Here is a 9,914-nt window from a genome sequence, read left to right as displayed (position 1 = left end):
TGTGAAAATGTACCTTGCAAGCCACCGCCAGAGTGTGTGGCAGGGTATGAATGCACTCAAGGCTAATTCTTTGACACAAAATACCTTCCCCCCCATAGCGCCATCTGACAACGCTATTCTCATCCCTTTTCGTATGTGGGAAATGCGACAGTCGATTGCTTTTGCTCTCTGCCAGTCTCGCACACCATCACCGACAATTATTTCGGTGCGGACACCGGGGAGCATGGCCAGGAAATGGCAGCTTTCATTGCCGCCGAAACATCGCCGGGCATTCGTCGGATATCGATGGAAAAAGTCGCGACGGGCGAGCCAGCGGCCATTATGACCAGTTTCCACGTTCCCCATATTTCCGGTTTGGTCGCGGCCGGCTCCACTTCGCAATCACAAATACGTAATCGTAGTCGGAGGGGGAAAACCCATCCAGTCGAGAAGCGAACCTGCGACCTCTGACCAAGGTCATGACCCCGACGCCGCTGGCTGATGATTGCCCTTGTTCTGATATTACTTCTCCTCTCAACGAAACGCCTGCCTCGGCAATTCTCTCCTCCGCATGCCATTGCGGTTTCGTTTTATTGGTATTTATTCGCATTAATTTTATTTGCTTGGAGTGATTGATCGAATGTTCTCGATAATAATAATACCCCTCGGTTGACCACGTGGTCCGTTTTGTAGATACAATGATGGAGGGCAGTTGAACAAATTGAATGTAAGAAGAGCCAGGCTGGGCATCACTTAATGGAGCGAAGAAGGTTAAATCTCTGGCATACATTGGAGGGACGTCTCTTTAGCAGTCATGTTGAAGATGTTATATTACGGTGTTATATGTGCGGTGGGCCGCCAGTGAGACAACCCGCACCTCAACGCCCGGCGATGGTTGTCGCAGGCGTTCTTGAACTCAATCCCGAGGGAGGGGGCGGCTGGCCTAAAAGCAGAATCTCCGAGGGTGCGGCCGGGGGAGCAGATGGCGGTGGATGCGGCAGCTACACCTATCGCGGGCAATTAAGTCGCATCCATGTCCCGCGCGGTGGGCCATGTTTTCGGGCGGATCCTCAGCCTGGGATTAGGTTATTCGCCTGTTTTTAGATCCCATAACTTTTCCCGTTTTATTTGGGGTATATATGTATACTCTGCGTCGGAAAAATATTTTTTTGACTCCGAAAACTAGGAAACGAACATAAATCGGATCCATGCTAAAATTTGAATGATTACTCTCTGAGTTCTCGTGGCTCTATCACCTAATGTACGCTGGGTGTGTTCCTTTTTAATCTGTTTTGAAAGTGCCGTGAGGTACAAAAATCTAAATCTTTCCCTCTGCGTCGCGCGAAGCCGAGTTTTCTTAGCTCGAGTTCTCCATGTAGACGCACTTGTGCGTAATCTCCCATTGTGGCGTGCGTGGTATTGCTTGCCGTTGGTGGACACTAAAGTGTCTCTCGCTCTCGGAACGATTTCCTCGAACCGGTTAAGTTGGAAGACGGGGGACTATCCTCGCTTGACCGAAAGTTCCCGGGTTCGCATCCAGCGTCGGAAATGGCGGGAGGGGGAGGGAGGGAGTTCATTTGGATGGACATATTTCACCGTGAGATGGGACTAGGGCCGCGGAGTTGTCTCTGTACGTGACTCTATCACGGCTATTGCTCTTTAATGGGGTGGTTGATTGCTCAAGATCTATACATTTCCCAGGATTAACATCCATTTGATGATCTCAATCCATTCCCATCGTGTGAGTCCACATTTCCTGATGTTCCTAGCCAAATTAGATCGCTTGAAGTGTGGAGGAACTAGATTTGTAAAATGTTGTCTCGATAAACTTGGTAGCATGTCGAAAATATGAGCTAGGCTGGGAATCAATTATTAGAAGGAAGGTTAAAACACAGATTGAAGCTATTGCATAAATTGGAAGGGCGTCTATTTAGCAGTGATTTTGATAATGTATCATTACCCCCATCGTACTTCGGTAGGAAGGATCATGTCAATATAATTAGAGAGATTAAGTGAAGACGAAATAGATTGAAGATATCATTTGTCCAACGAACGTTATATGGGATCAGAATAACATTCTGATCTACCGGTTAAGGTAGGTTTTTTGAATGGACACAGCTATAAATAAATATTTTGTGACTCCTAACAAAACACAAAATCCAGTATCCTACTTTACATCACGTCCCTCTTCATCTCTGAGTACTTCCTTCCTCCCTTCATCCCGTCTAATATCCCTATCCTGTTCCTTCCCTTTCCTCGTTTGCCTAACATTCTCCCCTCTATTACAGTCTTCAATATCCCATTGCCGATCAATACGCCCTTCATCCACTTTTCCTGCCTCCATAGGATTTCCCCCAACAAACCCGTCACTTCACCCACCATACCAAGTACTTCCTCGTTTGTTTTCTTCTCTGTCCATTTCACCTTCTCCATTCTTCTCCACACCCACATTTCAAAAGCCTCCAGTCTACGTCTATCATCCTGCTTCAATGACCACGTTCCCGCGCCGTACATAGCCACGCTCCATATCGAAGTTTTTACGAGTCTTTTCTTAACATCCTTACTCAACGTCCCCGTCATCAACTCCCTCCTCCTTGTGAAAGCCTCTTTGCCTAGCGCAATTCTTCTCCTTACGTCCCTACTACTTTGACCGTGTTGGTCCAAAAAAAACCGAGATACGTAAACTGTTCTTCCTGCTCCAGTTTTTGCCCTCCTATTTTAATGTTTAGCTTAGCCTTTTTCTTTCTAGATGATCGCATAACCTTTATTTTATTAATATTGACTATCACCCCATACCTGTCGCACTGAATTTCAAATTCACTCAGCAATGCTTGCAACATCTTGGCTGAATGACAAACGAAAGCTTGGTCATCAGCAAACCTAACTGATTTTACGAATTCCCCGCACACTTTAATTCCTACCTCCAGTTCTTCCCTTGCTTCTTTAATCATTTTCTCTACACATACGTTGAACAACAGCAGTGATATAGGGCAACCCTGCCTTACACCTCTTCCTAAGACTGCCCATCCGGGCTTCCCGTTCCCCACCCGCCCCACATTAATAATCTCATTACTGCAATGGCATCACGCGTACCTCTCACCTTCCTAAACCCAAACTAAGTAAGTCCCCTTCTTTCCCCTTCCTAATCATTTGCCCTACTCTGTTTCTTTTTGTGATGATCCTGAGAACAATTTTAGCTGCGTGGGATATCAAACTTATTGCCCTATAGCCCTCAAAAGATGTAGCCTTTACCTTCATTGGAATTGAAACTAACACTGATCTCACAAAGGATTCCCTCATAGATACTACGAATCAGCCCATGTAGCCTCTTCCTCCCACATTTTCCTAAACATTTCAGTAGTTCCACAAGAATGTTATCCACCCCCAAGACCTTATTTAGTTTCATCTCCCTTAATGCCCTTTCTATCTCATCCTCGAGTATGCCTGGACCTGAGCTATCTTCCTCTACGTCATATTCTTTTTCAATGTCTTACTTTGTTGGTCTAATTTCTTTACTATACAGTTCTTCTATATATTCCTTCCAACTCTCTTGAGTCTTTTCTTTGTCTATTAACTTACCCATCTCATCTCCAACTCATAGCATTGATCTTCCATTCTTACTTCCCGGTAGTGATTTAACCTTGCTGTAGAGCGATCTGATTTCCCCCTTCCTCTGCAAACTTTCCAAATCCTCGCCCTTCGTCTTCCACCATGCTTCTTTTGCTTTATTTGTTACCCGTTTCAAATTATTATTTCGCTCTTTGTACTTCATTTTTCCGAACTCAGTGTTTACCTTCCTCCATTTTCTCCTCTCATCCATTTTGCAATCATCTCATCCTTGATCCACAGTATCCTGGTACTTTTTCCGTTAACGGTTCCTATAGTGTCTTTTGCGGCTTTAGACAACCCTTTCTTGATACTTTCCCATTTTTCTTCGATAGTATTGGCTTTTTAGCATCCACCATGATTCCATCTACCACCTGTTTGTATTCCTTCCTTTTCAAACCATTTAATGTTTCTACATTCCATTTTCTAACTCGCCAACCCTGCCTTATCTTTTTGAAACCGACGCTTCATTTCATAAAAACTAAATTGTGGTCAGAGTCCGCATCCGCTCCCGGGAAGCTTTGCGGATAGATGAATCTGTGCGAATTTATCACACTCCTCTTAAACCTGTGCCTAACATTATTATCATCTAGCTGAAACCATTCAAGCCTCCTGGCATTCCACATGTTTACCTACGTCATTTTTAGTGTCTAAAACAAGTGTTGGTGATGACTAACCCCTGTCTCTTGCAGAACTCAACTGCTTTCTCCCCGCGGTCATTCCTCGTGCCTAAACTGTAGTCACCGACCTCGTCACCATCCCTTACTTCGCCTAACGTTGCATTCCAATCCCCCATCACTATCAAATATTTCCCTGCAGGAACACCCGCGATTATGTCCTCTAATTGATCGTATATCCTATCGACCTCTTCCTCTGTATGGTTGCTCGATGGCATGTATACTTGAATAATAACCAAGTTCGTTGGTTCTGCTTTTTTCTATACTAGTAGTATTCTATCCGTTACCTGCTCTATGTTGACTACGCTTCTTCCTACCTCTTCATTTAGTACCATGACAACCCCTCGTTGGCTCTCGTTCCCGCCGCTGGATATTATTCTATACTGATCACTCCAGTAATCCCCGCTATCCTTCATCCTCACCTCGCATTGACCTAAAATATCTATATTTCCCATTTCCATCTCTCCCTTAATATTCTCCAATTTCCCTGTCCTCATCATTGTCCTAACATTCCACGTTTCTATTCTATCTAATTAGGTCTTCTTCTCCTGCGTCTTCTGCCCTGGTGCTGCCGGGTTTCCCTTGCAAGGGTTTCATGGGATGATGACCGTGGAAGTCTTGCCTCCGCAGCTGCCGGGCATGTCACACGGCCGGTTGGGCTGAGCCCCGTAGTTGCCAGGACTCAAAATCTCTGTATTGTGCATCATTTAAATTTTGGGAATAAAAAATTGAGGTGGTTTCCCGTTGCCTTCCTCAATAGTTTTTCTAACGTGACACCATCACTTACTGGCCCCCCACTGGGGTCAGACGCCATTGCAGCCGCCTCACCGAGGAACAGACGCTGCGTGGACTACCTTTCGTCTGGCTCCTAACCTTCGACCTATCTGGCATGAGTGACCCTACCAGGAGCAATTATTATTACTCCCGCCAGCACACCTCTAGGGGTCATCGGAACGCACAAGCCCTTCCACTACGTCAAGATTGTAGTCCGGGGAGGGAATATATATATATATATATATATATATATATATATATATATATATATATACATACATATATAACACTTTTTGAAAGTCTCACGGACATGAATAATAATGTATAACACTTAGCAATAGTGGACACAGACTAAAACAGAAACACACAGAAAAAAGTGGTGTACCTTCTGAAGTGCCAACTTTGCCCTGCCTATTATATTGGGCAGTGCACCAGACCCCTCAATATCAGAATCAACAACCAACGAGCCTCATGCAAAAATTCTTCCCTAATTGATATGCTCCCTATCCCCAAACACGCCTCCGAACACAACACTCCCTTTGATAAGTGCTATAGTGTATCCATCATAGCATCCCTCCCGCCCTTTGATCCTCCACTGAAACTGAAAACATTAGAGCAATCCTTCATCTGGCTCTTGGAGTCCTGGAATTGGCCAGGATTCAATATTAGGCATTAATTACCCTGCTTCAATTTCATCCCCCTTCCACCCCCATCACCTTCTACATTTACCCCACCCTTCTAACGCTGCCATTCCAAACCCGTCCCTTCGAAATTCCCTCCCCACCCTCCCCTTCCATCCATCGCTCCAGCCATCGTATTCCCTTCTGTTCTGTCTCTTCCTTGATAAAGGTGGTCACGACCACCGAAAATTCGAAAAATAGTGAGTCTCTTTTTTGTGTGTTTCTCTGTTTTTGTCTGTGTCCACTAGTGCTAAGTGTTATACATTATATATGTATATATATTTGTATATATATATATATGAATAAATAAATAAGTAAATATATACATATATATATATATATATAAACACAGATGAAGAATTTTAAACCATAGAAACACAAAGAAAGGACACTCACATATGTAGTTTTGTCGTTTCGACGGCTCGGTGGTCGTCTTCAGAATGGTGTTCTCGGGGAAGAGCGGAGGGGACATGTGCGGTAAGCGACCAATAGGAAATGAAAAAGGGGGTGGGGAGGGGATATGTACGCAGCTATATGATGCATTCAGTGGGCTTGGTTCAGGCCGGGCGGTTTAAATGACCGGGCCACCCAAATATGGGCCATCTCGCGGGTTCTCACCACTATTTACTTACAGATTTGGGAAGGGTTTCAATCGCCTAACCGGAGGAGTCATCCAAAGATTGCTTGTGGGAAGCAGTGTGAGCAGGGATAGGATCATTAAGGAAGGTGGGGATCTGTGTTTTTATATATTTGTGCGTCGCGTCATATATATATATATATATATATATATATATATATATATATAACTTGTGGGTTACGGTAGTCAAAGGGGTTGAGCGTTGTAGTACTGACCGGAGGGGCCCGGGTTCTGTCTTCAGCTCTACCCAGGCTATGTGATTTTTCGGGTACCAGATATTGCTGGAAATCCATAACCGGTACAGGGAAAGGAACTGGGCCCCCTACTCTGATGTGTGAATTTCACACGCCATTGGGCTTAGTACTGGGTGAACCCTCTACCATCACCTAATAAACTTACCTTCGGGTTGATTACTGTGTTCATGGTTATTTATATATAACTTATGCGGAAGTCTCACGGATGTGGATAATAATGGATATGGTGTTAGTACTAAGGGTAAGAGACGGGAGGGGAATTTTTTAGAAGTGTGGGACTATATAAAAGGTGTTGGAAGCGGAGGGGAAATGAAAATATGTGAAAATCGGGGTGATTAGTGTCTAATATTAACTCCTGGATCATTCCAGGAACCCAGGAGCCAGATAATCGCCTAGTCAATTGTTTTGAGTTTTAGTGGAGGGTCAGAGAGGGGGAAAGATGCTAAGATTGATGCACTGTAGCATTTATCAAACGGAGAGTTGTGTCCACAGACGTAGTTTTGGGAGCATCCCAATCTGGAAAGAAATCTTACATGAGGCCCGGTGGTAATTGTTTCTGATATTAAGTGGTGTGGTATACGGTCCAAGATAAAATGAAGGGCGTAGTTGACGCTTCAGAAGGTAAACTACATTGCCGGAAGAACATGCGGAGTAGTGAATTGCTGGCGGAGAGTTAAACAGCGGGTGGGAGAGGGATGGGATTCTGGTTTTGAAAATATGACATATTTTGCATCTAGGTTTATTGCAGGGCATGGGAGTGGTTTTGGGACGGGGCGGGGATTTTTGGGGTGGATTGGTTGATTTGAGGAGATCTGATAAGTTGGCGGGGAGTTGGAAACAGTTTGTTTTCATCCCCGGGCTACTCGTACAATGTTAATTTTAATGAACACGTTCGACTCATTGCGGGAAAATACTTGCTACTTACCTCATTCTCTTTTCACCAACAGTTAATTTTTACATATTGCAAAAACTATTCGCTCTCCGTCTCATGGCGTTCTGTCTTAGAAGAGTTAGGGTCATAAGATGTAGCCAATCGGTTGCAGCGGTTTTTAGGACTCGGGGAGCGTATAACAGCTGATAAACCTCTCAGCACCCCCCTAAACCGAAGGCACTTAATTAGACCACGCTTTATGTACGCAACAACCCATTTTTCAACCCCGCGCACCCCTCCTCCTCCGTTCTTCTATCTTCACCCCTCCTGGCCTACCCAACATTCTCCTCGTGATTTCACAGTCGCCGCTTAATGTGCCAGGCATTCCTTTTTCTCCCGTCTCCTCCGAATTCCTTCCAACAAAGTCCTCTCTTTTCCATTTAACATCGCCCACATTTCCACTTCGTCGCCGTTGGTTTGGTCGTCGGAGGTCGCTTGAGTCGGGAGTTGCCTTCATTGTAAAACTTTATACATCACGTAGAAATTACGAACAATTACAATTCCACATTCAAAGCACTCTATGATGGCTGATTGTTGACCTTAAAAAACTAACACTTTTTCACAAATGTGAATCTATGAATCAAGGAATGCAAATCAAATTTAACTATTTCAAAAAACTTTAATATTTTAATTCCATGGTGGATTTTTCCTGGAACTCGGTTAATATTTGCAAACCAGGAACGAAACAGAAATCAATGATCAGCAGTTAAATGTGAGTTCATTTCTTAGCCACCTTGAATAAAGTGAAGTTCGTTCTCAGAGGCTTAAATCTTCGCTCTCAATTAAGCAACGAGTGTGATCCTAGCCGCTGAGTTACGTTTCTCATTTGGAAATCTTTTAAAATTTACCAACGTGTTTTCTTAGGTTTTCTCGAAGTCGCTCCTTTGGCAGGTTTCTTCCCGTGATCGCCCGATGCAGTTTGAATAAATGGCGTGAACACGGGGCGAGGATAAACGAGACGTCAAAAAGGTTCATTTCATTCATACGATTTCAAATGGTCGCATCACCCTCTCTTACTGTGGCTAATATTCTCCTACCGATTTTGTATAAAACAAAGAGCAATTAGTGTCTAGAATAAGACGCTCGCTATATTTTCAGGGAGTGTAGTTTCTTTTATAGCATTTTAAATTCTCGATCCCTTAATGAAAACTAATAACACCCACCGTTCATTAAACCAAGGATCAATCAATGGATCACTTCTTCGGTCGAATTCAAATGGAATTTACGTTGTGTTCCCACTCCAGTCAAAAAAAATCCACAAGGCGGAAGAATATTTCAAATTAAATGTCTCTTTGGACCGTGAGATTGCATCCATAAATTTCCTTCAGCACGTGCCTTCTTCGCGTCTACTTTTTCGTTTATTTCTCCCTTCCTTTGCTCAGAGGTGCTTAAAGGTTTCGGGAAGCTCCCCAATAAGATAAGGTGCGCATAAATCTCCCGTCTCTCTTGTTTTCGCATCCCCCTCCCACTTCCTCGCACTTTTAAACACATACATTCGCGGAAGACATATCATAAGCTGGTGTGAGAGAGAGAGAAAGTGGGGCGAACCCGTCCACGTCTCTTCGAACGACAATTGTTTCAATTGCGCGCGCACGAGGCATTGTTGCGCGATGCTCTTCCCTTATTCGCTTATTTTTTTATTTCATTATTGCGCGCGATTAGTTCGTCGCGTTCCCTCGATCTTGTCGTTAAACGAGCGCTTCTGGAAAGCAGGAAAGGGGGAGGAGTTGAGTGGGGGAGCGTGTTTTTCTGGACGGAAAACCCCTGAATGGCGAGGAAAGGGTCTCCTTTTCTCAGGCGCCCCCTTAACTGGAGTGACGAGGGTCGTTCGCTGCATGAGAGATTGTAAAGCGTGTGTTCCTCATAGGAAGGCCGGGAGGAAGCGGGGGAAAAGGGGGTCGGGGAAATGACACCGGTTGCATCCCTCCCTCCTCTCACCACTTGACCACTCCTCTCGTAAAAACAGCCGAGAGATAGAAAGATTAGGAAATTCCCTTGTTGGATTGATTTCACGTTAGTCAATGGAAATAAATCCTATTATTTGGTCATCAATTAAATAAATTCTAAATCGCTCCTCCACACGACAAAAACCAAGATAAACGGGTCGTTTAATATGCCAACCTATGGAGTGAGACGCATGGGCACGCCTGACACCAAATCGATGGAGATCTTTGAGAGTACAGGGAGCGTTCCTAAGGTAATGCAATTATTTTAACAAGTAATTTATTGAATAGATTAGCACAAACACTTCAAAGTACACTCCTTGGACCATATACACATTTTTTCCAGCGACTCTGCCATGACCGGCGCGCGCCCTGGTAGGCGTCTTCGGGGACCTATCGCAAGGTTTTTGTCACGGTTGATTGGATCTCTTCT

Source organism: Hetaerina americana, unplaced genomic scaffold, assembly GCF_022747635.1.
Source record: "Hetaerina americana unplaced genomic scaffold, ioHetAmer1.1.p SCAF_179, whole genome shotgun sequence".
Classification (NCBI taxonomy): domain Eukaryota; kingdom Metazoa; phylum Arthropoda; class Insecta; order Odonata; family Calopterygidae; genus Hetaerina; species Hetaerina americana.
The sequence above is the reverse complement of the archived record's forward strand: the minus strand, read 5'-3'. Positions refer to the sequence as shown.